This window comes from Salvelinus sp. IW2-2015, linkage group LG2 (assembly GCF_002910315.2).
Source record: "Salvelinus sp. IW2-2015 linkage group LG2, ASM291031v2, whole genome shotgun sequence".
NCBI classification, from domain to species: Eukaryota; Metazoa; Chordata; class Actinopteri; order Salmoniformes; family Salmonidae; genus Salvelinus; species Salvelinus sp. IW2-2015.
This window is the reverse complement of record NC_036839.1, coordinates 7,578,077-7,605,288: the sequence shown is the minus strand read 5'-3', so window position 1 is coordinate 7,605,288 and position 27,212 is coordinate 7,578,077. Positions and strand designations below refer to the sequence as shown.

Below are 27,212 nucleotides of genomic sequence, written 5' to 3'. Positions count from 1 at the left end.
CATATCAACATGTAATTGAAATGAATTTTTATTTGGATTTCATGTAATGGACATACACAAAATAGTCCAAATTGGTGAAGTGAAATGAAAAAAATGATTTATTTAAAAAAATATATATATATTTCAAAAACGGAAAAGTGGTGTGTGCATATGTATTCACCCCCTTTGCTATGAAGCCCCTAAATAAGATCTGGTGCAACCAATTACCTTCAGAATGCACAGAATTAGTTAAATAAAGTCCACCTGTGTGCAATCTAAGTGTTACATGATCTGTCACATGATCTCAGTATATATACACCTGTTCTGAAAGGCCCCAGATTCTGCAACACCACCAAGCGGCACCATGAAGACCAAGGAGCTCTCCAAACAGGTCAGGGACAAACTTGTGGAGAAGTACAGATCAGGGTTGGGTTATAAAACAAATCAGAAACTTTGAACATCCCACAGAGCACCATTAAATCTATTATTAAGAAATGGAAAGAATACGGCACCACAACAAACCTGCCAAGAGAGGGCCACCCACCAAAACTCACGGACCAGGCAAGAAAGGCATTAATCAGAGAGGCAACAAAGATACCAAAGATAACCCTGAAGGAGCTGCAAAGCTCCACAGCTGAGATTGGAGTATCTGTCCATAGGACCACTTCAAGCCGTACACTCCACAGAGCTGGGCATTACGGAAGAGTGGCCAGAAAAAAGCCATTGCTTATAGAAAAAAATAAGCAAACACGTTTGGTGTTCACCAAAAGCCATGTGGGAGATTCACATATGGAATAAGTTACTCTGGTCAGATAAGACAAAAATGTAGCTTTTGGCCATCAAGGAAAATGCTATGTCTGGCACAAACCCAACACCTCCCATCACCCAAAGAACACCATCCCCACGGTGAAGCATGGTGGTGGCAGCATCATGCTGTGGGGATGTTTTTAATTGGCAGGGACTGGAAAACTGTTCAGAATTGACGGAATGATTGATGGCGCTAAATACAAGAAAATTCTTGAGGGGAAACCTGTTTCAGTCTTCCAGAGATTTGAGACTGGGACGGAGGTTCACCTTCCAGCAGGACAAAATAAGCATACTGATAAAGCAACACTCGAGTGGTTTAAGGGGAAACATTTAAATGTCTTGGAATTGCCTAGTCAAAGCCCAGACCTCAATMCAATTGAGAATCTGTGGTATGACTTAAAGATTGCTGTACACCAGCGGAACCCATCCCAACTTGAAGGAGCTGGAGCAGTTTTGCCTTGAAGAATGGGCAAAAATCACAGTGGCTAGATGTGCCAAGCTTACAGAGACRTACCCCAAAAGACTTGCAGCTGTAATTGCTACAAAATGTGTCTCTACAAAGTATTTACTTTTGAGGGGGTGAATAGGTATGCGCGCTCAAATGTTCTGTTTTTTTGGTCTAATTTCTTGTTTGTTACACAATAAAAACGCTATGCAGTGACGCTATGCAGCTTCCATGAAGAACAGAGAGTTCTSACATGTCATCATTTGGCGCATTGCACCAGCAGAAGTAAGTTAAACATTACCTATGGTTGGGTAAGAGTAAGGGTGTGGGGTGTGGGGTGTGGGTAAGATACTCACCCGTACCAATAGCGTGGGTCAGTAGACATGCAGTGGTTGAGGCTGCGCTGGGCCAGGGCTTTCTTCTTGTTCAGGACAAACTCCTGCAGCCTCATCTTGACCTCTGTGCTGGCCACCGCACCTGGGAGAGATGAGCGAGAAGCCAAGGATTAGGGACTACAAAATGACAGGACAAGTACTACATATACAACCTTCAAAATAGCCTGGAGGAACACGTATCATTCTGTTTCCCGCTTCAGATGTGGTTCCTCCTTGCTGTTGGATTAAACTTGAATATAGATCTTTACATGCCCCAATGWCATTTAGTTAAAATATAGTCTTTCTATATTATTTAAAAGTAATAGTAAACTGAATCCAATGGGGGAACAGAAATGAAACGACACGGAATCATTCTGAGTGAAATACTACTATAGAATGCAACCTGAAGGAGTGACTGAACAGGGCCCAGTTTCCCAAAAGCATCTTAAGGCTATGTTCTTCGTTAGAACCTTCGTAGAAGCATCGTTAAATCTCCGAGCTGTTTCCCGAAACCATCATTATTAACGTATCACTTGAAAACGCTTTTGCTCTAACGCCTGCCTCAGACCACTTGTAGAACAGCTAACTGCATCGTTAGACCCTTTTTTGCCCTCCCGCGTCACTTTATACACAGAAGATCTCCGCTCAACATAAAATCACATGGTTTATCCGTCCACCGATAACTTCCGAACAAAGTTGACTAGAAGAAATACAAAGTTGCCAATGTCTTTGCAATTGATATAAACAAGAGAAGTATAAAATKATGCATCAAATTAAAACTAAGATGAATGCATTATTAAAATATAAAGATTATACAGTGCCTTCAGAAAGTATTCACACTCATTGACTTTTTCCACATTTTGTTGTGTTTTGTTTTTTTGTCACTGGCCTACACACAATATCCCATAATGTCAAAGAGGAATTATGTTTTCAAATATTTTACAGATGAATGAAAAATGAAAAGCTGAAATGTCTTGAGTCAATAAGTATTCAACCCCTTTGTTACGGCAAGCCTGATAAATTCAGGAGTAAACATTTGTGTGCAATAATAGTGTTTAACATGATTTTTTAATGATTACCTCATCTTTGTAACCCAAACATACAATTTATATGTAAGGTCCCTCAGTCGAGCAGTGAATTTCAAACACAGATTCTATCACAAAGACCAGGGAGGTTGTCCAATGCCTCGCAAAGAAGGGCACCTGGACACTGGATGGTGTATCAATACATCCAGTTAGTACACACACTGTAGGAAGAAAACCCCCCAGGGATTTCACCATGAGGCCAATGGGGACTTTAAAACAGATACAGAGTGTAATGGCTGTGATAGAAGAAAACTGATGATGGATCAACAACATTGTAATTACTCCACAATACTAACCTAATTGACAGAGTGAAAAGAAGGAAGCCTGTACAGAATAAAATATTCCAAAACATGCATCGTGTTTACAACAAGGCACTAAATACTGCAAAACAAAACATGTGGCAAAGAAATTAACTTTTTGTCCAGAATACAAAGTGTTATGTTTGGGGCAAATTCAACACAACACATTACTGAGTACCACTTTAATCTTTTCAAGCATATTGGTGGCTGCGTCATGTTATGGGTATGCTTGTAATCGTTAAGGACTGGGGAGTTTTTCAGGACGAAAAAGAACCGTAACGGAGTTAAAAGTCAAAATCCTAGATTCAATCCTGGTTCAGTCTACTTTCCCCCAGTCACTGGGAGATGAATTAACCTTTCAGGACAATAAACTAAAAGACAGTGATTGTTCCTGAGTGGCCGAGTTAAATTATTATGTTGTATGTTTTTTTAGGGGGTAAATCAGCTTTAATATTGTAGATAGATTGTGGCTTCTATCAATGTAATTGTCTGCAGTATTTCCAATCCCCCAAATATATTTTCTTGTAAATATATATATTATTTCAAATATATAATAAATATGTTTTTTATATCAATTAGTATATTTGAGTTTAATATTTGTTTATATTTGTTGTAATATTTGTTCTGTCTTTTCTGGTGGATTAAACTGAAATTGTAACCAGTTTTCTATGACTTGTTTTAAAAATAGTTATATTTTGGATATTATTTAAGGGAAAATGGCCATTCTTGAACACTGGGTGAGCCATTCTTACTAATCTGCTAGAGAACCAGATTGGAGTTCACTTTTTGTATGACTGAAGCCTTTAGTGAGAGGTCCAGTGCTTTAATATTTAATCATTTCTGCCCTCCGAATTCATATTCATTATATGCATTGGCCCGTTTAATTTTGTCTGGCTTGCCGTTCCAAACAAAGTTCAATAAAACAAGTCATTCGGTATACGCAGGGCCATAAATAAATAGGTAAAATGTGATATGACTAAAGAATTATTCAGGGTGATTTTTCCACAAATAGAAAGGTGCCGTCCTTTCCATGGTAGCAAGATCTTATCTAATTTGGCTTTCCTTCTATAAAAATGTATTGTAGTGAGATAATTTGTCACGCCTAGTCCCGCTCCCTCTCTCCAGCGCTCGACATCGCTGGTCTACTAACTACCGGCACTGGCAACAATCGTTACGCACACCTGCTCCCCATCATTACGCACACCTGGTCATCATTATCTCCTTGATTACTCACCCTTTATTTAGCCCTCGGTAGAAAGCAGTCACTAGGTAGTACTGTTTGCGCTTACGCTTCTTATGTTTTGTTCATCTGCTTTGCCCATTATTAAACTCACCTTCTGCAACTGCTTCCTGACTCCCTGCGTATTACAGTACGTTACATAATTTCTTTCTTTCGGGATATGAATACAGTGTATGTCTACTTCACCATTGGACCATTTTATTGGTAGACTATACGGTAATGTAAAAGTTGTATATTTTAGCGATCCAATATATAATATGTTTTTCATCCAGAGAGGTTAAAAAATGATCTAGATCCTCTATGAGGCTGTGGAGGGATCCAAATTGCGGATGCAAAAGAAAACATGAATCGACAGCGTACAATGACACCTTTGTTTTTTAAGCCCTGGATATTGTAGTTGGATCTGAATTGAATAGCTAACATTTCGATTGCCATAATACATATATATGCCATAGTGGATAACCTTGTTTACTCCTCTTGACAATTTAATACTTTCTGAGAAGTAGCCATTATTTACTATTTCTACACCTTTAAGAGATTCTCCACAATGAAAATAGTCCAGGCATTTGTATATAAATCCCAGTCGTACTTTATCAAAGGCCTTTTCAAAGTCTGCTATGACTGCCAGGCCTGGTTTCCCAGAATTGTCATAGTGTTCTCTTGTTTCCAGTACTTGTCTTATATTATGTATCGTCCATGTAAAAAGGATGAATAATATTAGGATTAGGATGAATAATATCCAACAATACCTTTTTAATTCTATGAAGTGTTACAGATTTGACTCAAATCTACTTGAAAATCTATGGCAAGACCTGAAAATGGTTGTCCTAGCAATTTTCAACAACCAATTTGACAGCGCTTAAAGAATTTTGAAAAGAATAATGGGCAAATGTTGCACGATCCAGGTGTGGAAAGCTCTTAGAGACTTACCCAGAAAGACTCACAGCTGTAATCGCTGCCAAAGGTGCTTCTACAAAGTATTGACTCAGGGGTGTGAATACGTATGTAAATTAGGTATTTCTGTATTTAATTTTCAATACATTAGCACAAATGTAAAAAAAATGTTTTGCAGATGGGTGAGAATTGTTTGTATTTGATCCATTTTGAATTCAGCCTATAACAACAAAATGTGGAATAATTCAAGGGGTATGAATACTTTCTGAAGGCACTGTAGGACTTTTTCAATCATATTCAAATACATTTCATGTTCAATCAATTTAGTTATATTTTGCTACTTGTAGGCTACTCTATTTAATTTGTCTCAATATATTTAATGATGTGCAGCCTAACATGTGCGCAATGTAGTGCCAAATTAGTGATTTAATGCATTTTTATTTCATTAGAATAGGCCGCCTCAATATTTGCAGCCGTATGTGGTAGTATCTCTCCAGGAGCTGATCCCTTGTCAGTACTGTGAAATAATTATAATGTTCAGGAAAGATTTGAACAGAGAAAGCTGATCCGAGAGCAGCGCTCCCTTTCCTTCAATCCTATCAGTATCGACACATGTTCCAGCGACCGACCATACTGACCGACCATTCTGACCGACCATTCCAGCGACCGACCACACTGACCGACCATTCTCTCTGCATGGTGTTTTGGGAAACGCGTGTTACATCTTTCGGCCGTCGTAGGAAATATGCAGCGTTAAAACACTCGTAAGCCTAAGTTCCATCGCTATCGGCAAACTGGGCCCAGAACAGAGAGCAGAGTCACACAGAGATTCCATAGAGGGAAAAATACATGCTTTCAAGGGAATTCCACCGAGACAGCGGCAGTTAAATGGGCTTTTTTAGTGTGTTGGTGTGTTTGTTATTTTTTTAAACAAGGTATCACAAGGTGCGTTCTCTCACAGCTCTCTCTTCAATTACCACCTCGCCATCACACCGTTAACACTTCCCAGAGGGGATCCTCCACACGGGKAGAGAGAGATGGAGAGAGAGAAAATGGAAAGAGTGGAAAAAAAGAGCAAGAGTAAAAAGGGAGCAAAACAAGTGTGTGCGTGTGCATATGTCTGTAAAAGTGTGTGTCAAAGAGAAACACAATGAGTGAGAATAAGACAGAGCTGACAACAAGTGACTAACATGTCAAGCGGTGAAGCAGCGCGCGAGGTGGGGGGGGGGGGTGGCACATAGTACAATATGATGACTACTAATACAGACACATTTTAAATCACATTTCGGGGCCTACGTGCTGACTTTTACGAGACTGGAGGCAATTTACTACGGCACTTAAAAGGATACTTTGGGATTTTGGCGATGAAACCGTTTACCATACTTCGTCCGTGTTGTGTTTCGGAGGACGCACGGCTCTCGACCTTCGCCTCTCCCGAGTCCGTACGGGAGTTGCAGCGGATGGGACAAGACTGTAACTACCAATTGAATACCACGAAATTGGGGAGAAAAAGGGGGGGGGGGGGAAAGGATGTAATTCTGAGCCACTCACTCTCCTGGCAACGCTCCTTGTTCTTAAGCAGTAGGAGTTTCTGCTCCCTCTGATGCTTCTCTATCTCTTGCTCATGGCGGTGTCTCTCCATCTTCCTCTGGTGCTCCAGCAGCTCCTGCTGATGCTTCAGAGCCAGGAGGTCCTGCTGGTGCTGCAACACAACGTTACTACAAACTTTACTACGGTGTTGATACAACTGCCTGCTGATGGCACTGCTACAGGGCATCTGGTACTGCATAGGAAATGGGGAGAGGGAGGAGAAGAGTGATTGGGGAGAGAGATGGAGTAGATACAGAGGGACATGGGGGAGAAGAAGAGGGAGACGGAAGGGAGAGAGGGGGGAGACATGGTCACAGATTGTCTGATATCACCTCATCTAGATAAACAAAAAACACACGGTTCTAAACACACACACACACACAGACACACTTMTTTTCAATGGCAAAAATCTAACACCACTGGCTGACATCAATATCACTAGATTTCAACAGCAAGTGCCCCCTACAGATTTCATATCAGCTTGGAAACACTCAAATTTCCAAAAATTGCATTCGGGTGAGAAGTTGTAAGTGGAGGGAATTGTTCATAAATATTTATTTGGGGGTGGGTAAACTTAGTTGTACCTGACCCTAACACTTTCTCACTAAATCATACTTAATAACAGAAGTCCACTGGCATGCTCTTATAATAAAAAGTATGTGCATCACAAGCAACACAGTTCTAGGGTGCAGAGATCCTGACATCTATAGCCACTTGCGGTGTAAGTTCAAATCCTCCATGGGGCTAACATTCATATTTATTTTATGTGGACTCAAATTTATTGCAGTATTGTGTAAAAAAAGAATCCCCCTGAAAATGAAGATTAGGGACTCAATTCAATCCAACCCGCAATGCAGTATTTACGCAGTAGCTCTTTTTCCAATGGTCAAATTAACTCACAAAATGGTCTTAGGTAATGTATAAAGRCCACAACTACTACCAGGGTGACCCCTCTCACATGTCTGCTTTTACTTTTCAGAATTAGAAGTGTGTGGGCACGGGATGAATATTGTAAATAAAAGATGTGAAAAAATATATATCTGCCCCAGGTGGGATTAGAACTCACAACTATTGAACTATGAGCAAACTGTTAGCGGACTGCACAACCAATCGGTCATAGCGATTAGGGGAAACAACGAGTTGACATGACCACCATTGTCATCTACAGTACTAGTCAAAGGTTTGGACACTACTCAGTCAAGGGATTTTATTTTTTGTATTTTTTACATTGTAGAATAATAGTGAAGACATCAAAACTATGAAATAACACATATGGAATCATGTAGTAACCAAAAAAGCGTTTAACAAATCAAAATATATTTTATATTTGAGATTCTTCAAGTAGCCACCCTTTGCCTTGATGATAGCTTTGCACACTCTTGGCATTCTCTCAACCAGCTTCATGAGGTAGTCACCTGGAATGCATTTCAATTAACATTTCTTTCCTTCTTAATGCGTTTGAGACAATCAGTAGTGTTGTGACAAGGTAGGGGTGGCAAACAGAAGATAGCCCTATTTGGTAAAAGACAAAGTCCATATTATSGCAAGAACAGCTCAAATAAGCAAAGAAAAACGACAGTCCATCATTACTTTAAGACATGAAGGTCAGTAAATCAGTAACATTTCAAGAACTTTGAAAGTTTCTTCAAGTGCAGTCGCAAAAACCATCAAGCGCTATGATGAAACTGGCTCTCATGAGGACCGCCACAGGAAAGGAAGACCCAGATTTACCTCTGCTGCAGAGGATAATTTCATTAGGGTTACCAGCCTCAGAAATTGCAGCCCACATAAATGCTTCACAGAGTTCAAGTAAAAGACACATCTCAACATCAACTGTTCAGAGGAGACTGCRTGAATCAGGCCATGGTTGAATTGCTGCAAAGAAATCACTCCTAAAGGAYACCAATAACAAGAAGAAGAGACTCGCTTGGACCAAGAAACACGAGCAATGGACATTATATAAATAAATAAAGAATTCATGGCACACTTAACCAGCATGGCTACCACAGCATTCTGCAGCGATACGCCATCCCATCTGGTTTGCGCTTAGTGAGACTATCATTTGTTTTTCAACAGGTCAATGACACAAACACACCTCCAGGCTGTGTTAGGGCTATTTGACATAGAAGGAGAGTGATGGACTGCTGCATCAGACGATCTGGCCTCCACAATCACCCGACCTCAACCCAATTGAGATGGTTTTGGATGAGTTGGACAGCAGAGTGAAGGAAAAGCCGCCAACAGGTGCTCAGCATACGTGGGAACTCCTTCAAGACTGTTGGAAAAGCATTCCAGATGAAGCCAGTTGCGAGAATGCCTAGAGTGTGCAAAGCTGTCATCAAGGCAAAGGGTGGCTACTTTGAAGAATTTAAAATAAAAATATATTTACATTTGTTTAAAACTTTTGTTTGTGTTATTTCATAGTTTGATGTCTTCACTATTATTCTACAATGTAGAAAATAGTAAAAATACTGTATTTCTTGTTACGATGGATGTAGCTACGAATATAAAAACATAATCCTCATAGCCTACATGTTTATTTTCTTCGTAAAATKACATAGATGTGTATGAAACGGTWAGCGATTTGGTCATATGCGGAAATGTGCCTTACWGTCTTTTGAATTTTGTGTAAAGTCAATTGTCTAGTCAGAGAAGCATCATGGCACACTCCACTTACMAAGACCATTCCCAAATAAGGCGCGCTGTCACCTGCATTTATAGTAAGCCTTGAGGTGGTACCACCCAGCACATCTAKAAGGGAGTGTATTTCATACCGAACCCCTCCCTTCTGAAGGTGCCTCTACATCACCGGGGGCACCAGTGTCGAGGTATTTGAGATAATTATGTACATGCAGGTAGGGTTGTCAAGTGGCTATGCATAGACAATAACAGAGAGTAGCAGCAGCGTAGTGGGTGGGGGGGGGGTGCAAATAGTCTAGGGGGGTGCAAATAGTCTAGTTTGATTAGCTGTTCAGAAGTCTTTATAGCTTGGGGGTAGAAGCTGTTTTAGAAGACTCTTGGACCTAGACTTGGCGCTCCGGTACGGATTGCCGTGTGGTAGCAGAAAGAACAGTCTAGGACTAGAGTGGCTGGAGGCTTTGCTGATTTTTAGGCCTTTCTCTGACACCGCCCTTGTTTAGAGATCCTGGATGGCTGGAAGCTTAGCCCCGGTGATGTACTGGGCCATACGCACTACCCTCTGTAGTGCCTTGCGGTCGGAGGCCGAGCAGTTACCATTCCAGCAGTGATGCAACCTGTCAGGATGCTCTCGATGGTGCAGCTGTAAAATCTTTTGAGGATCTGAGGACCCATGCCAAATCTTTTCAGTCTCCTGAGGGGGAATAGGTTTTGCGTGCCCTCTTCACGACTGTCTTGGTGTGCTTTGACCATGTTAGTTTGTTGTTGATGTGGACGCCAAGGAACTTGAAGCTCTCAACCTGCTCCACAACAGCCCCGTTGATGAGAATGGGGCGTGCTCGGTCCTCTTTTTCCTATAGTCCACAATCATCTCTTTTGTCTTGATCACGTTGAGGGAGAGGTTGTTGTCCTTGCACCACATGGTCAGGTCTCTGACCTCCTCCCTATAGGCTGTCTCATCATTGTCGGTGATGAGGCCTACCACTGTTGTGTCATCAGCAAACTTTATGATGGTGTTAGAGTCGTGCCTGGCCATGCAGTCATGAGTGAACAGGGAGTACAGAAGGGGACTGAGCACGCACCCCTGAGGRGCCCCCGTGTTGAGGATCAGCGTGGCGGATGTGTTGTTACCTACCCTTACCATCTGGGGGCAGCCCGTCAGGAAGTCTAGGATCCAGTTGCAAAGGAAGCTGTTAAGTCCCAGGGTCCTTAGCTTAGTGATGAGCTTTGAGGGCACTATGGTGTTGAACGCTGAGCTGTAGTCAATGAATAGCATTCTCAAATAGGTGTTCCTTTTGTCCAGGTGGGAAAAGGCAGTGTGGAGTGCAATAGAGATTGCATCATCTGTGGATCTGTTGGTGCGGTATGCACATTAGGGTGGGTCTAGGGTTTCTGGGATAATGGYGTTGATGTGAGCCATGACCAGCCTTACAAAGCATTTCATGGCTACAGATGTGAGTGCTACGAGTCGGTAGTCATTTAGGCAGGTTACCTTAGTACCTTAGTGTTCTTGGGCACAGGGACTATGGTGGTCTGCTTGAAACATGTTGGTATTACATACTCGGACAGGGAGAAGTTGAAAATGTCAGTGAAGACACTTGCCAGTTGGTCAGCGCATGCTAGGAGTACACATCCTGGTAATCCATCTGGCACAGCGGCCTTGTGAATGTTGACCTGTTTAAAGGTCTTACTCACATCGGCTGCGGAGAGCGTGATCACAYAGTCATTCGAAACAGTTGGTTCTCTCATGCATGTTTCAGTGTTACTTGCTTCGAAGCGAGCACTGGGCAGCTCTTGGCTCTCCTTCCCTTTTGTAGTCTGTAATAGTTTGCAAGCCCTGCCACATCCAACGAGCGTTGGAGCCGGTGTAGTACAATTTGATCTTAGTCCTGTATTAACACTTTGCCTGTTTCATGGTTCGTCAGAGGGCATAGCGGGATTTCTTATAAGCTTCCGGGTTAGAGTCCCGCTCCTTGAAAGCGGCAGCTCTACCCTTTAGCTCAGTGCGAATGTTGCCTGTAATCCATGGCTTCTGGTTSGGGTATGTACGTACAGTCACTGTGGGGACGACGTCCTCGATTCACTTATTGATAAAGCCAGTGACTGATATGGTGTACTYATCAATGCCATCCGAAGAATCCCGGAACATATTCCAGTCTGTGCTAGCAAAACAGTCCTGTAGTTTAGCATCTGCTTCATCTGACCACTTTTTTTATAGACCGAGTCACTGGTGCTTCCTGCTTTAATTCAATGGTAGAGTTGAACCTATAGGGGTTGAACCTAAAGACCAGAATTGACTTGTTTCACTATAATTCACTATAACTAAGACTTTTTTAATGGAAGTTACTCTTTAAGAAGTCGGCAAGAGTGAGACTAAATGCATAAATGACTGAATGAYAAAAGCCTCACTATGGAGAGCGTTTACATAMTTTCAACCAGTACAGGTGGGTGTTGACTGGAACAGGGCAAAATAGAATACAGTCAGCATGCTGTCAAGGCATAATGTAGAGCTAGTGATGTGTCAATCACTGTGCATCCCACCCTACCTGGTGCTGAAGCCCACTGGCTGCTGTGACTGGAGMTTTCAGACAGAGTTATTTTTAGCCTGGGCTGCCTCGCTCCCATTGCCTGATTGAGGCTGCGGCCCCGTGGCAACACCGTGGAGGCCTGTTTGCAAAGCGAGCAGTTTCTCTCACTGTCACACACACACGCATATGCGCTGGTACACACGCATACACAGTTTCCCAAGGACTGGGTTCCTATTAAGATCAGAAAAGCAGCCCAACGTAACCGGCAGATCCAGTTACATCACACACGCATGCGCTAGTGAAGCGCGGGTTGAGTCATAATCCGCAGTCTCCGCGGTTATATCCACAGGGCGGGTGGGTTTAGGGTCATGAAATATTGTGTGGATGAAGGGCGGGCGGGCAGGTGGAATAAAGAGAAAACAATGCATTAACAAYCCATAAATATACTGTATAATTMTTGTGCAATTCATATCTATAGGCTAGATAGAGGTTTTTCTTTCATTATTTTTATCTGCCGTTTGACAGTGACAAGACGGGGACTTCAAATATGGCACGTCAAGGGAATTGTWGCCTACTGTTCAGACGGGTTACAAGGAATAGTAACTGAAATCTGGACACTGACTGTAGGTTTATAACCTCTCACATAGCCTGATATAATATTAACTCCTGCAGAACAGAATTAAGCACTTATTGCAGTAGAACGATACACCAAATGTAGATTTTGGACTCTGGAACAGGAGTGGRGAAATATGATATATTTCAGCAWCTTGAGAGAATGAATGATTGGTTAGGGACCGTCTGTAAAGGTGCCATCTTTATCAGCATCATAAAAGCTGATAGTATTTTAATCACATAAAMTATGCATCCAAGCCAAACTTAAGTCTTTTCAGAAACATGTTGGGTCGTTTTCACAGCTTGTAATTAACTTAACAACGGTCGAACTAATGTMATTTGGTCATTTTGCATGGAAAATCWTTGCATTTTCTCCCCGGTCCCTAAACATCTTTACTGCTGGAGAGAAGCAGAGATGAAAGAGARAACTTTACCAATGTCAACTAGATTGAAGCATTCATTCGATTGATGTATGACATATTTTMTGGTGAGCAAGGGCTTATTTRGTCTTCTAGTATTGTATCTAATTATAGACAAGTTGACTAACAAATWGCCTACCAAAATGTWGTAAATTATAAGCAGAAACAAAGACCTATCTGAATTAGGCAACAACAACAAAAAATCCCACACCCACTGTCAAAAAATCTCTGACTGTATGCTACAGCGTATTTTCTATATTTGCGAGTTAGGGTCGGGTGCTGGCCTCAGATCACTTTATCACTTGTAGTCGGGTGGTTGCGAATGGGTTAGTAGAAATTGTGGGCGGGTGTGGGTGAACAAACAKCTGCCCCACTTATCACTGGCGTGCGCACGTACGGGCACACGAATGCACACACACGCACACACGTGTACAGGCGTGTCCAGGCGTGTCCTCTCCTACAGCCATCCCCTCTGTCCTTACCACATTCTGTTGAGCCAAGTCCCTGCTGCAATGAAAATCTTTCTGCAGACATCCACACAAAGCAAAGGGGAAGGAGGGATGGAGAGATGGAGGGAGTGGGGGGTAAGATTGGGATGAGGGGTCGAATAAGTTGCGTGGTGAGGAGAGATCACGAAAAAGATGGAGAGGAGAGGACACACACACACACCTTAACATGCTCCTGTAGCTGGGCCTCGTGCTGGCGTGAGAGCTGCTCATGTTGCCGCTGGAACTCAGCGATGAGCACCTGTCTCTGGATCTGCTGTTTGTGTTTGAGGGCCAGCAACTCCTGCTGCAGCTGCTGCTCCCGCTGACCTGGGACCTGTCCTTGGTGGCACTGGTCGTCTGGTCGCGGTGCCAGGCCAAAGGGCTGGTCCAGGCGCAGGTCCATGGCAATGGCAGCCGGGGGCACCTGCAAGGGCAGTGCCACGCTCACGTCGACTGGGGAGAGAAAGAGAGAAAGCGGGGGTTACTGACATTTTCCATGGCTGTTGTTCCTTTATGACGCAGGATTCAGTCAAAAACGAGAGGACACAGTAGCCTTTCCCAAGGCTCTTTCTCAGACACACAAACTTGCAGGTCCAATCGGAGCCCATTCATTGAATGACTCATAGAATAGAATATCCCCCTGACCTCATTTAATAATGCTCAGCTTTGGCAAACGGCTAATGACTCTTCATTGTAGGTCTACACGGCACAGATGATACTAACGRCGGCTGTTTTTACACACTATGGTGTTTGATGTAGAGTGTGGTGGTAGGAGTTGTACCACGATAGGCTGCAAACAAAAGGGGAAAAGTACTGACAGCTACTACTATGTGCGTGAGGGTGTGTGTGTGTGTGTGTGTACGTGCCAGCGTTGCCACAATATGTGTGGACCGGGAACAGGGTGCAGTATGCTAACGTTTGAGAGGAGTGGTGTGTGCGTGTCTGTGTGCTTCTCTATGTGTGTGTATCTCAAAAAGGATCCCCACTGTATCAGCTCACAGCAGGGCACTAATCTCAAAGAGGAGAATTTCACGAGTTCAAAAGTAGAGTGCAGYACTACAATGACACTGGCCAGAAGAGAGAGTTTAGGTGGGGTTTAGGGCCAAACAAAGGAGGTCCTCCTCAAAATGTCACAGAGTTTATCAATACAGAGAAGAGAAAAGCCTGCCACTCTCATCATGGAATAGGGTGAAAATCATCTCTGTGACGCCATGGGTTTTGGGGGTTTTGGGGGTGGAGGCTATGAGGGATATGGGCACAAAGGGGGCATTGAGAGTGTACTGAGAGGAAGGAGGAGGAAATGGTCTTCTGGGCAGGACACAGGGCTGGAGTGAACAACTTCCAGTGTGGTTAGTTTTAGAATAAGTAGATAAGAGCTTTGTCAGCTGTGGCTTCATTGCTTGAATTGGAGACAAAGACCCTGTTACGTAACACATACGCCACATGACGTACACACATGCCAAACCCTGAACCAAAATTCTCAATGAATTTGTATACAAGTTAGTGGTAGATAGTTGGTAGTACAACAGTTTTTATATGTTTTGGTGGTACAACAAGTTAAACCTAGTTTTGATGTTTTACAGCTTCAATTCAAACATACAGTAGCTTCATTCCTCTACAGCGAGTATTCCCCAGGAGTACGCTCAATGGCGTTGGGGGTACGCTAAATACATTCCAAAAAACGTTTTTTAGTAGCCTCGTTCCACTGGCAAAAATAAAATTAAACCATCTAGTGTTCAGCGAAATAACAACACAAGGTCAAATACAGGTAGCCTAGTAAAATAATTAACATCCAATCACATTAACCACTCTCCGGTCACAACGTGTAGACTTGTTTACGTGCTGCTGTGCGGTTTGTTGCTAACCTTACTTTGCCATCTGCCAACTTTACGGTTTTTACCTTTTAATTACCGTTTTATATTTTAATTTTTTCCCCCTTGCTCGACTTTTTTCATTCAACTTTTTCACCCCGGACGCTTTATCTGGACATGATTCGTCAGGAACTCCACCAGCCGAAGCTAAGTAGTAACATTAATATTATGCCTTCTAATTGCCGTCGCTGTACTCATAATATACAGGGGAACGATCGCCTTATGGCGAGAATAGCCGTGCTGCAAGCCCAGCTTCAGACGCAATCGTTAGGCAGGGTAATTTAAGTGTAGGAAAGGATGAAACCGCATCTGTGCCACCAATAAGTACAGATAGTAGTATAAATCCCTCGCACAGTCCCCTCAACCTGAAATGTTTCTCATGGCTTTTGGAAGGAAATGCTGTAGGAATGCTCAACCGGTATCGCTCATTCAGCCGACAGAAACGTTCAACCGGTTCTCCCCATTAAGCAACTGGTCGGAGTCAGAGGCTGAGCCTTCTCTGGTCTCTCCTTCTCCCAGTAGCTCTGACAAATTGAAAATCCTAGTCATTGGCGACTCCATTGCCCGTAGTATTAGACTTAAAACGAATCATCCAGCAATCATACACTGTTTACCAGGGGGCTGGGCTACCGACGTTAAGGCTAATCTGAAGATGGTGCTGGCTAAGGCTAAAACTGGAGTGTAGAGAATATAGGGATATTGTTATCCACGTCGGCACCAACGATGTTAGGATGAAACAGTCAGAGGTTACAAAGCGCAACATAGCTTCAGCGTGTAAAGAAGAAAGATGTGTCGGCATCGAGTAATTGTCTCTGGCCCCCTCCCAGTTAGGGGGAGTGATGAGCAGTACAGCAGATTCTCACAACTCAATCGCTGGTTGAAAACTGTTTTCTGCCCCTCCCCAAAAATTTTAATTTGTAGATTTCTGGGACTCACCCACAAACAGAACCAAGCCTGGCCTGCTGAGGACTGACGGACTCCATCCTAGCTGAAGGGGTGCTCTCATCTTACCTACGAACATAGACAGGGCACTAACTCCCCTAGCTCCACAATGAGATAGGGTGCAGGCCAGGCAGCAGGCTGTTAGCCAGCCTGCCAGCTTAGTGGAGTCTGCCACTAGCACAGTCAGTGTAGTCAGCTCAGCTATCCCCATTGAGACCGTGTCTGTGCCTCGATCTAGGTTGGGCAAAGCTAAACATGGCGGTGTTCGCTTTAACAATCTCACTGGAATAAAGACCCTCTCTATTCCTGTCATTATTGAAAGAGATTGCGATATCTCACATCTCAAAATAGAGCTACTTAATGTTAGATCCCTCAYTTCCAAGGCAGTTATAGTCAATGAACTAATCACTGATCATAATCTTGATGTGATTGGCCTGACTGAAACATGGCTTAAGACTGATGAATTCACTGTATTAAATGAGGCCTCTCCTCCTGGTTACACTAGTGACCATATCCCCCGCACATCCTGCAAAGGCAGAGGTGTTGCTAACATTTACTATAGCAAAATTAAATTTACAAATAAAAATGACTGCGTTTTCGTCTTTTGAGCTTCTAGTCATGAAATCTATGCAGCCTACTCAATCACTATTTATAGCTACTGTTTACAGGCCTCCTGGGCAGTATACAGCRTCCCTCACTGAGTTCTCTGAATTCCTATCAGATCCTGTAGTCATGGCAGATAATATTCACATTTTTGGTGACTTTAAAATTCAAATGAAAAAGTCCACAGACGCACTCCAAAAGGCTTTCGAAGCCATCAACTCAGTGGGTTTTGTCCAACATGTCTCTGGACCTACTCACTGCCACAGTCATACTCTGGACCTAGTTTTGTCCCATGGAATACATGTTGTAGATCTTAATGTTTTTCCTCATAATCCTGGACTATCGGACCACCATTTTATTATGTTTGCAATCACAACAAATAATCTGCTCAGACCCCAACCACGGAGCATCAAAAGCCGTGCTATAACTTCTCGGACAACCCAAAGATTCCTAGATGCCCTTCCAGACTCCCTCTACCTACCCAAGGACGTCAGAGTACAAAAATCAGTTAACCACCTAACTGAGGTACTCAATTTAATCTTGCGTCATACCCTAGATGCAGTCACACCCCTAAAAACAAAAACATTTGTCATAAGAAACTAGCTCCCTGGTATACAGAAAATACCTGAGCCCTGTAGCAAGCTTCCAGAAAATTGGAACGGAAATGGCGCTACATAAAACCGGAAGTCTTCCGACTAGCTTGGAAAGACAATACCGTGCAGTATCGAAGAGCCCTCACTGCTGCTCGATCATCCTATTTTTCCAACTTAATTGAGGAAAATAAGAAGAATCCAACATTTATTTTTGATACCGTCGCAAAGCTAATTAAAAAGCAGCGTTCCCCAAGAGAGGATGGCTTTCACTTCAGCAGYGATAAATTCATGAACTTCTTTGACGAAAATTTCATGACCATTAGAAAGCAAATTACGGCTCTTTAAATCTGCGTATTTCTCTAAAGCTYAGTTGTCCTGAGTCTGCACAACACTGCCAGGAACTAAGATCAAGGGAGACACTCAAGCGTTTTAATACTATATCTCTTGACACATTGATGAAAATAGTTATGGCCTCTAAAACTTCAAGCTGCACAATGGACCCTATTCCAACTAAACTACTGAAAGAGCTGTTTCCTGTGCTTGGCCCTCCTATGTTGAACATAATAAACGGCTCCCTATCCACCGGATGTGTATCAAACTCACTAAAACTGGCAGTAATAAAGCCTCTCTTGAAAAAGCCAAACCTTGACCCAGAAAATATAAAAAACTATCGGCCTATATTGAAAATCCTAAATTGAAAAATCAGTTGCACAGCAACTCATTGCCTTCCTGAAGACAATGTATACGAAATGCTCCAGTCTGGTTTTGGATCCCATCAAAGCACTGAGACTGCACTTGTGAAGGTGGTAAATTACCTTTTAATGGCGTCAGACCGAGGTTCTGCATCTGTCCTCGTGCTCCTAGACCTTASTGCTGCTTTTGATACCATCGATCACCACATTCTTTTGGAGAGATTGGAAAAACAAATTGGTCGACACGGACAAGTTCTTGCCTGGTTTAGATCTTATCTGTCGGAAAGATATCAGTTTGTCTCTGTGAATGGTTTGTCCTCTGACAAATCAACTGTAAATTTCGGTGTTCCTCAAGGCTCCGTTTTAGGACCACTATTGTTTTCACAATATATTTTACCAATATATTTGGTGATGTCATTCAGAAACATAATGTTAACTTTCACTGCTATGCGGATGACATACAGCTGTACATTTTGATGAAACATGGTGAAGCCACAATGTTGCCCTACCTGGAAGCATGTGTTTCAGACATAAGGAAGTGGATGGCGGCACATTTTCTACTTTTAAACTCGGACAAAACAGAGATGCTAGTTCTAGGTCCCAAAAAACAAAGAGATCTTCTGTTGAATCTGACAATTAATCTTGATGGTTGTACAGTCGTATCAAATAAAACTGAAGGACCTCRGCGTTACTATGGACCATGATCTCTCTTTAGACGAACATATCAAGATTGTTTCAAGGACAGCTTTTTCCATCTACGTAACATTTCAAAAATSAGAAACTTTCCAACAAAGCATTTCATGGGCTTGCTCCTACCTATCTTTCCAATTTGGTCCTGCCGTACATACCGGAGCATACGCTACGGTCACAAGATGCAGGCCTCCATACTGTCCCCAGAATTTAGAAGCAAACAGCTGGAGGCAGGGCTTTCTCCTATAGAGCGTTATTTATAGGGGCTTTCTCCTATAGAGCCCCCCCCCAGGTTTGTGCTGTGGGGGAGCTTTCGTGGGCTATACTCGGCCTTGTCTGAGGATAGTAAATTGGTGGTTGAAGATATCCCCCTAGTGGTGTGGGGGCTGTGCTTAGGCAAAGTGGGTGTGGTTATATCCTGCTTGTTTGGCACTGGCCGGGGGTATCGTCGGACGGGGCCAGTGTCTCCCGACCCCTCCTGTCTCAGCCTCCAGTATTTATGCTGCAATAGTTTATGTGTCGGAGAGCTAGGGTCAGTCTGTTATATCTGGAATTTCTCCTTCTCCTGTCTTATCTGGTGTCCTGTGTGAATTTAAGTATGCTCTCTCTAATTCTCTCTCTCTTTCTTTCTCTCTCGCTCGCTCTCTCTCTTTCTCTCGGAGGACCTGAGCCCTAGGACCATGCCTCAGGACTACCTGGCCTGATGATTCCTTGCTGTCCCCAGTCCACCTGGTCGTGCTGCTGCTCCAKTTTYAACTGTTCTGCCTGCGGGCTATGGAACCCTGACCTGTTCACCGGACGTGCTACCTTGTCCAAGACCTGCTGTTTTAAACTCTCTAGACACAGCAGGTGCGGTAGAGATACTCTGAATGATCGGCTATGAAAAGCCAACTGACATCTACCCCTGAGGTGCTGACCTGTTGCACCCTCTACAATCACTGTGATTATTATTATCTGACCCTGCTGGTCATCTATGAACATTTGAACATCTTGGCCATGTTCTGTTATAATCTCCACCCGGCACAGCCAGAAGAGGACTGGCCACCCCTCATAGCCTGGTTCCTCTCTAGGTTTCTTCCTAAGTTCCGGCCTTTCTAGGGAGTTTTTCCTAGCCACCGTGCTTCTACACCTTCATTGCTTGCTGTTTGGGGTTTTAGGCTGGGTTTCTGTACAGCACTTTGTGACATCAGCTGATGTAAGAAGAGCTTATAAATACATGTAATTGATTGATTGAATAACCTTTACTCTCTCGCGGGAATACCACTAACGGTCCGTATGTAGCCAAACGTAGCTGCTGCTCATTCCGTTTGCTCGAAAATAGATAAATGGTAAGGTCCGCGTCCATAGAGACACATGCCAGCTCTACTACCAGCAGTACTACACCTGCACCTGTCAATGACACAAGTGTGCAAAAGTACGATCTCACAACTCAATGAAACCTTCAYTCTTGCGCAGACATTTAGAAACAAAGAATGCCAATTTAAAAAATAAGCCACAGGAATTTTTTGAGCGAGAATTAAGACGACTTTAGATTAGTAAGACATGTATAAAAGCAACAGACACCATTAATAAGAAGGGGCTGGAAGCGTCTTATATGGTGAGCTACCGAGTGGCTAGGACAGRCAAGCCCCATACTATTGCGGAGGACTTAATTCTTCCTGCTGCCGCGGATATGACTGGGACAATGCTGGGGGAAAAGGGCAAAAAAACTATACAGAGAATGCCTTCATCAGACAACACTAATTCACGACGCATCAGTGACATGGCAGGAGATGTTTTGAAATAATTACTGCTTCGCATACAAGCCAGTGAATTCTACGCATTACAGCTGGATGAGTCRACAGACTTGGGCTACACTCAGTGCTAAGAAAAATGTACTTGTTTTACAGTGACACTCCTAGCCTAAATGCATGTTGCCATCCGTCTTAGCCAGGACTCTCTTTTGGTAACATAAAGGATAAATAGAATTACAAAACAGCATTGGGTGAGAGCGAAAGGGTTATAACAGAATGGATTAATTCAACAGACAGAAACAGGGAGGAGCTTTGGGGCTTAGTAAAATAACAACACCAGACATTTGTTCAAAAACTCAGCAAAAAAAGAAACGTTCTCTCACTGTCAACTGCGTTTATTTTCAGCAAACTTAACATGTGTAAATATTTGTATGAATATAACAAGATGCAATAACTGAGACATAAACTGAACAAGTTCCACAGACATGTGACGAACAGAAATTGAATACTGTGTCCCTGAACAAAGGGGGGTCAAAATCAAAAGTAGTCAGTATCTGGTGTGGCCACCAGCTGCATTAAGTACTGCAGTGCATCTCCTCCTCATGGACTGCACCAGATTTGCCAGTTCTTGCTGTGTGATGTTACCCCACTCTTCCATCAAGGCACCTGCAAGTTCTCAGACATTTCTGGGCGGAATGACCCCAGCCCTCACCCTCCGATCCAACAGGTCCCAGACGTGCTCAATGGGATTGAGATCCGGGCTCTTCGCTGGCCATGGCAGAACACTGACATTCCTGTCTTGCAGGAAATTACACACAGAATGAGCAGTATGGCTGGTGGCTTCGTCATGCTGGAGGTTCATGTCAGGATGAGCCTGCAGGAAGGGTACCACATGAGGGAGGAGGATGTCTTCCCTGTAACGCACAGCGGTGAGATTGCCTGCAACGACAACAAGATCAGTCTGATGATGCTGTGACACACCGCCCCAGACCATGACGGACCCTCCACCTCCAAATCGATCCCGCTGCAGAGTACAGGCCTCGGTGTAACGCTCATTCCTTCGATGATAAACGCGAATCYGACCATCACCCCTGGTGAGACAAAACCGCGACTCGTCAGTGAAGAGCACTTTTTGCCTGTCCTGTCTGGTCCAGCGACGTGCCCATAGGCGATGTTGTTGCCGGTGATGTCTGGTGAGGACCTGCCTTACAACAGGCCTACAAGCTCTCAGTCCAGCCTCTCTCAGCCTATTGCGGACAGTCTGAGCACTGATGGAGGGATTGTGCGTTCCTGGTGTAACTCGGGCAGTTGTTGTTGCTATCCTGTACCTGTCCCGCATGTGTGATGTTCGGATGTACCGATCCTGTGCAGTTGTTGTTACACATAGTCTGCCACTGCGAGAACAATCAGCTGTCCGTCCTGTCTCCGTGTAGCGCTGTCTTAGGCATCTCACAGTATGGACATTGCAATTTATTGCCCTGGCCACATTTGCATTYCTCTTGCCTCCTTGCAGCATGCCTAATGCACATTCACGCAGATGAGCAGGGACCCTGGGCATCTTTCTTTTGGTGTTTTTCAGAGTCAGTAGAAAGAACTCTTTAGTGTCCTAAGTTGTGACCTTAATTGCTTAACTGTGACCTTAATTGCCTATGTGTCTTAACGACCGTTCCACAGGTGCATGTTCATTAATTGTTTATGGTTCATTGAACAAGCATGCGAAACAGTGTTTAAACCCTTTACAATGAAGATCTGTGACGTTATTTGGATTTGTACAAATTATCTTTGAAAGACAGGGTCCTGAAAAAGGGACGTTTCTTTTTTTGCTGAGTTTAGTTATCCTTCACGTAATCACTTCTAATTTAGTGGGTTGGTTGATCATTGGCCTGCACCATAGAGGAGGAGGAGGAGGATGRAGACGGCACTAACATACACACATGCACACATACAAACAGACATTCACACACGAGAAGATGTACAAAAGCACACACACAAACGCACAGATGCATAAACACACAAACATGCAGGCAGATCCACACACATGTATTAATGCACAAGCTCACTGAGTAAACACATGCGCATATTCTCAGAAATGCAGTTTGGGTCCACCCACTCTTGGGTGAAATGATGCAACATTGCAACAGAGCAAAAAAAAATCCCACGCAAAACGATCTTAGCGGCTGGGATTTGCTGACACACACAGCACGTACAGTGTGCTGTGTGCGTGTGTGTGTGTGTGTGTGTGTGTGTGTGTGTGTGTGTGTGTGTGTGTGTGTGTGTGTGTGTGAAAGAGAGAGAGAGGCAGTGTGTGTGCATGCTTTGCAGACGTGTCGCTGACGGAAGGAGCTGCGCTGACGTAGCTGATGGAGATTGATTCCCTGGGATCGCTGGGTGAAGCCCATTGCATTGTGGGAAGGTATACTTGGCCATACATCACACCTAAATCAGCTCCCATAGAGATTTGTCTATATTTCATACAGTATATACAGTGCCTTCAGAAAGTTTTCAGACCCCTTGACTTACTCCACATTGTTTCCACATCTTAAATTCAATTTTTTTAATTTTTTTTTAAATCACTCACCTATCTACACACAATACCCATAATGACAAAGTGAAAGTGTTTTTAGACATTTTTGCAAATCTATTGAAAATAAAATACAGAAATATCTAATTTACATAAGTATTCACACCCCTGAGTCATTACTTTGTAGAAGYACCTTTGGCAGCGATTMTAGCAGTGAGTCATTCTGGGTAMGTCTGTAAGAGCTTTGCACACCTGGATTGTACAATATTTTCCCATTAAACTTATGAATATTMTTCAAGATCTGTCAAGTTGATTGTTGATCATTGCTAGACAGCCATTTTCAAGTCTTGCAATAGATTTKCAAGCCAATTTAAGTCAAAACTGTGACTAGGCCACTCAGGAACATTSAATGTCATCTTGGTAARCAACTCCAGTGTAGATTTGGCCTTGTGTTTTARGTTATTGTCCTGCTGAAAGGTGACTGTCTCTGAGTGTCTTTTGGAAAGCAGAATGAAGAAGGTTTTCCTATAGCTGTGGCTATAGCTGCATTCAGTTTATTTTTATCGTAAGGAACTCCCTTGTCCTTGTAATGACAAGCATACCCATAATATGATGCAGCCACCACCGTGAAGATTAGACTACTGCAATGCTCTACTTTCAGGCTACCCGTATAAAGCACTAAATAATCTTCAGTTAGTACTAAACACGGCTGCTAGAATCTTGACTAGAACCAAAAAATTTGACCATATTACTCCAGTGCTAGCCTCTCTACACTGGCTTCATGTTAAGGCWAGGGCTGATTTAAAGTTTTTACTGCTAACCTACAAAGCATTACATGGGCTTGCTCCTACCTTTTCTCCGATTTGGTCCTGCTGTGCATAACCTGAAACGTACGCTACGGTCACAAGATGCAGGCCTCCTTATTGTCCCTAGACTTTCTAAGCAAACAGCTGGAGGCAGGGCTTTCTCAGACTCGGTCTCAACCTTTAAGTCTTTATTGAAGACTCATCTCTTCAGTAGGTCATATGATTGAGTGCAGTCTGGCCCAAGGGTGTGAAGGTGAACAGAAAGGCACTGGAGCAACAAACCACCCTTGCTGTCTCTGCCTGGCCGGTTCCCCTCTCTCCACCGGGATTCTCTGCCTCAAACCCTATTATGGGGGCTGAGTCACTGGTTTACCGGTGCTCTTCCATGCCGTCCCTAGGAGGGGTGCATCACATGAGTGGGTTGAGACACTGACGTGATCTTCCTGTCCATGTTGGCGCCCCCCTCAGGTTCGTGCCTGAAACATTTTGAAATCGGTGAGCAGTTTCCTTCCTCTCCAGTAACTGAGTTACCAAAGCCTAATTAGTAACTTCACCATGTTCAAAGGAATTTTCAGCGTCTGTTTTTTTTTCTTTGCGAGGCATTGAAAAACCTCCCTGGTCTTTGTGGTTGAATCTGTGCTTGAAATTCACTACTCAATTGAGGGACCTTACAGACAATTGTATGTGTGGGGTAGAGAGATGGGGTAGTCATTCATTATTGAAGTGATTACGTGATTTGTTAAGCACATTTTTACTCCTGAACTTATTTAGGCTTGCCATAACAAAGGGGTTGAATACTTTTTGACTCAAGACATTTCTGTTCTACAAACAAAATTCCACTTTGACATTATGGGATATTGTGTGTAGATTAGTGACACAAAATCTAAATTTAATCAATTTTAAATGTGGCTGTAACACAACAAAATGTGGAAAAAGCCAAAGGGTGTGAATATTTTCTGAAAGCACTGTACACACACACACAGTAAAGAGCATCGCTACCATTTTAACACTGTACACAAATCAATAACTACATTCGTCTTCTCATTCCAATATGATGAAAACTTWATGAAAATCTGCTCCAGAGCGCTCAGGACCTCAAACTGGGGCGAAGGTGCACCTTCCAACAGGACAACGACCCTAAGCACACAGCCAAAACAACGCAGGAGTGGCTTTGGGACAAGTCTCTGACTGTCCTTGAGTGGCCCAGCAAGAGCCCGGACTTGAACCCGATCGAACATCTCTGGAGAGACCTGAAAATAGCTGTGCAGCAAAGCTCCTCATCCAACCTGACAGAGCTTGAGAGGATCTGCAGAGAAGAATGGGAGAAACTATCCAAATACAGGTGTGACAAGCTTGTAGCGTCATATCCAAGAAGAATCAAGGCTGTAATCGCTGCCAAAGGTGCTTCAACAAAGTACTGAGTAAAGGGTCTGAATTCTTATGTAAATGGGGCTCTTTTATTTTTATTGGCCAGTCTGAGATATGGCTTTTTCTTTGCAACTCTGCCTTGAAGGCCAGCATCCCGGAGTCACCTCTTCACTTTTGACGTTGAGACTGGTGTTTTGCGGGTGCTACTTAATGAAGCTGCCAGTTGAGGACTTGCGAGGCGTCTGTTTCTCAAACTAGACACTCTAATGTACTTGTCCTCTTGCTCAGTTGTGCACCGGGCACCCCCACTCCTCTTTCTATTCTGGTTAGAGACAGTTTGCGCTGTTCTGTGAAGGGAGTAGTACACAGCGTTGTATCAGATCTTCAGTTTCTTGACAATTTCTCGCATGGAATAGCCTTCATTTCTCAAAACAATAATAGACYGATGAGTTTCAGAAGACATCTCTTTGTTTCTGGCCGTTTTGAGCCTGTAATCAAACCCACAAATGCTGATGCTCCAGATACTCAACTAGTCTAAAGAAGGCCAGTTTTACTGCTTCTTTAATCAGGACAACAGTTTTCAGCTGTGCTAACATAATTGCAAAAGGATTTTCTAATGATCAATCAGCCTTTTAAAATGATAAACTTGGATTAGCTAACACAACATGCCATTAGAACACAGAGTGGGGATGGGGTGCTGATAATGGACCTCTGTACGCCCTTGTAAATATTCCAGAAAATTTCCAGCTACAATAGTAATTTACAACAATAACAATGTCTACACTGTATTTCTGATCAATTTGATGTTATTTTAAATGGACCAAACATTTGCTTTTCTTTCAAAAACAAAGTCATTTCGAATTGACCCCAAACTTTTTGAACGTTAGTCTATCTATCTATCTATCTATCTATCTATCTATCTATCTATCTATCTATCTATCTATCTATCTTATCTAATCTATCTATCTATCTATCTATCTATCTATCTGTGATATATACAGGGGAGAACAAGTATTTGATACACTGCCGATTTTGCAAGTTGTCCTACTTACAAAGCAGTAGAGGTCTGTAATTTTTATCATAGGTACACTTCAACTGTGAGAGACGGAATCTTAAACAAAAATCCAGAAAATCACATTGTATAATTTTTAAGTAATTAATTTGCATTTTTATTGCATGACATAAGTATTTGATCACCTACCAACCAGTAGAGATTCCGGCTCTCACAGACCTGTAGTTTTCTTTAAGAAGCCCTCCTGTTCTCCACTCATACCTGTATTAACTGCACCTGTTTGAACTCGTTACCTGTATAAAAGACACCTGTCCACACACTCAATCAAACAGACGCCAACCTCTCCACAATGGCCAAGACCAGAGAGCTGTGTAAGGACATCAGGGATAAAATTGTAGACCTGCACAAGGCTGGGATGGGCACAGGACAATAGGCAAGCAGCTTGGTGAGAAGGCAACAACTGTTGGCGCAATTATTAGAAAATGGAAGAAGTTCAAGATGACGGTCAATCACCCTCGGTCTGGGGCTCCATGCAAGACTCACCTCGTGGGGCATCATATGATCATGAGGAAGGTTAGGGATCAGCCCAGAACACATGGCAGAGCCTGCCCAATGACCTGAAGAGAGCTGGGACCACAGTCTCAAAGAAAACATTAGTAACACACTAGCCGTCATGGATAAAATCCGCAGTGCACGCAAGGACCCCCTGCTCAAGCCAGCGCATGTCCAGGCCCGTCTGAAGTTTGCCAATGACCATCTGGATGATCCAGAGGAGGAATGGGAGAAGGTCATGTGTCTGATGAGACAAAAATAGAGCTTTTTGGTCTAAACTCCACTCGCCGTGTTTGGAGGAAGAAGAAGGATGAGTACAACCCCAAGAACACCATCCCAACCGTGAAGCATGGAGGTGGAAACATCATTCTTTGGGGATGCTTTTCTGCAAAGGGGACAGGACGACTGCACCGTATTGAGGGGAGGATGGAT

General features: G+C 43.2%; 1 pseudogene; it reads right to left on the bottom strand.

Moving 5' to 3' along the window:
• LOC111972666 (histone deacetylase 4-like) overlaps positions 1–27,212 on the bottom strand; it is a 143,298-nt pseudogene that overhangs the window by 101,358 nt on the left and 14,728 nt on the right.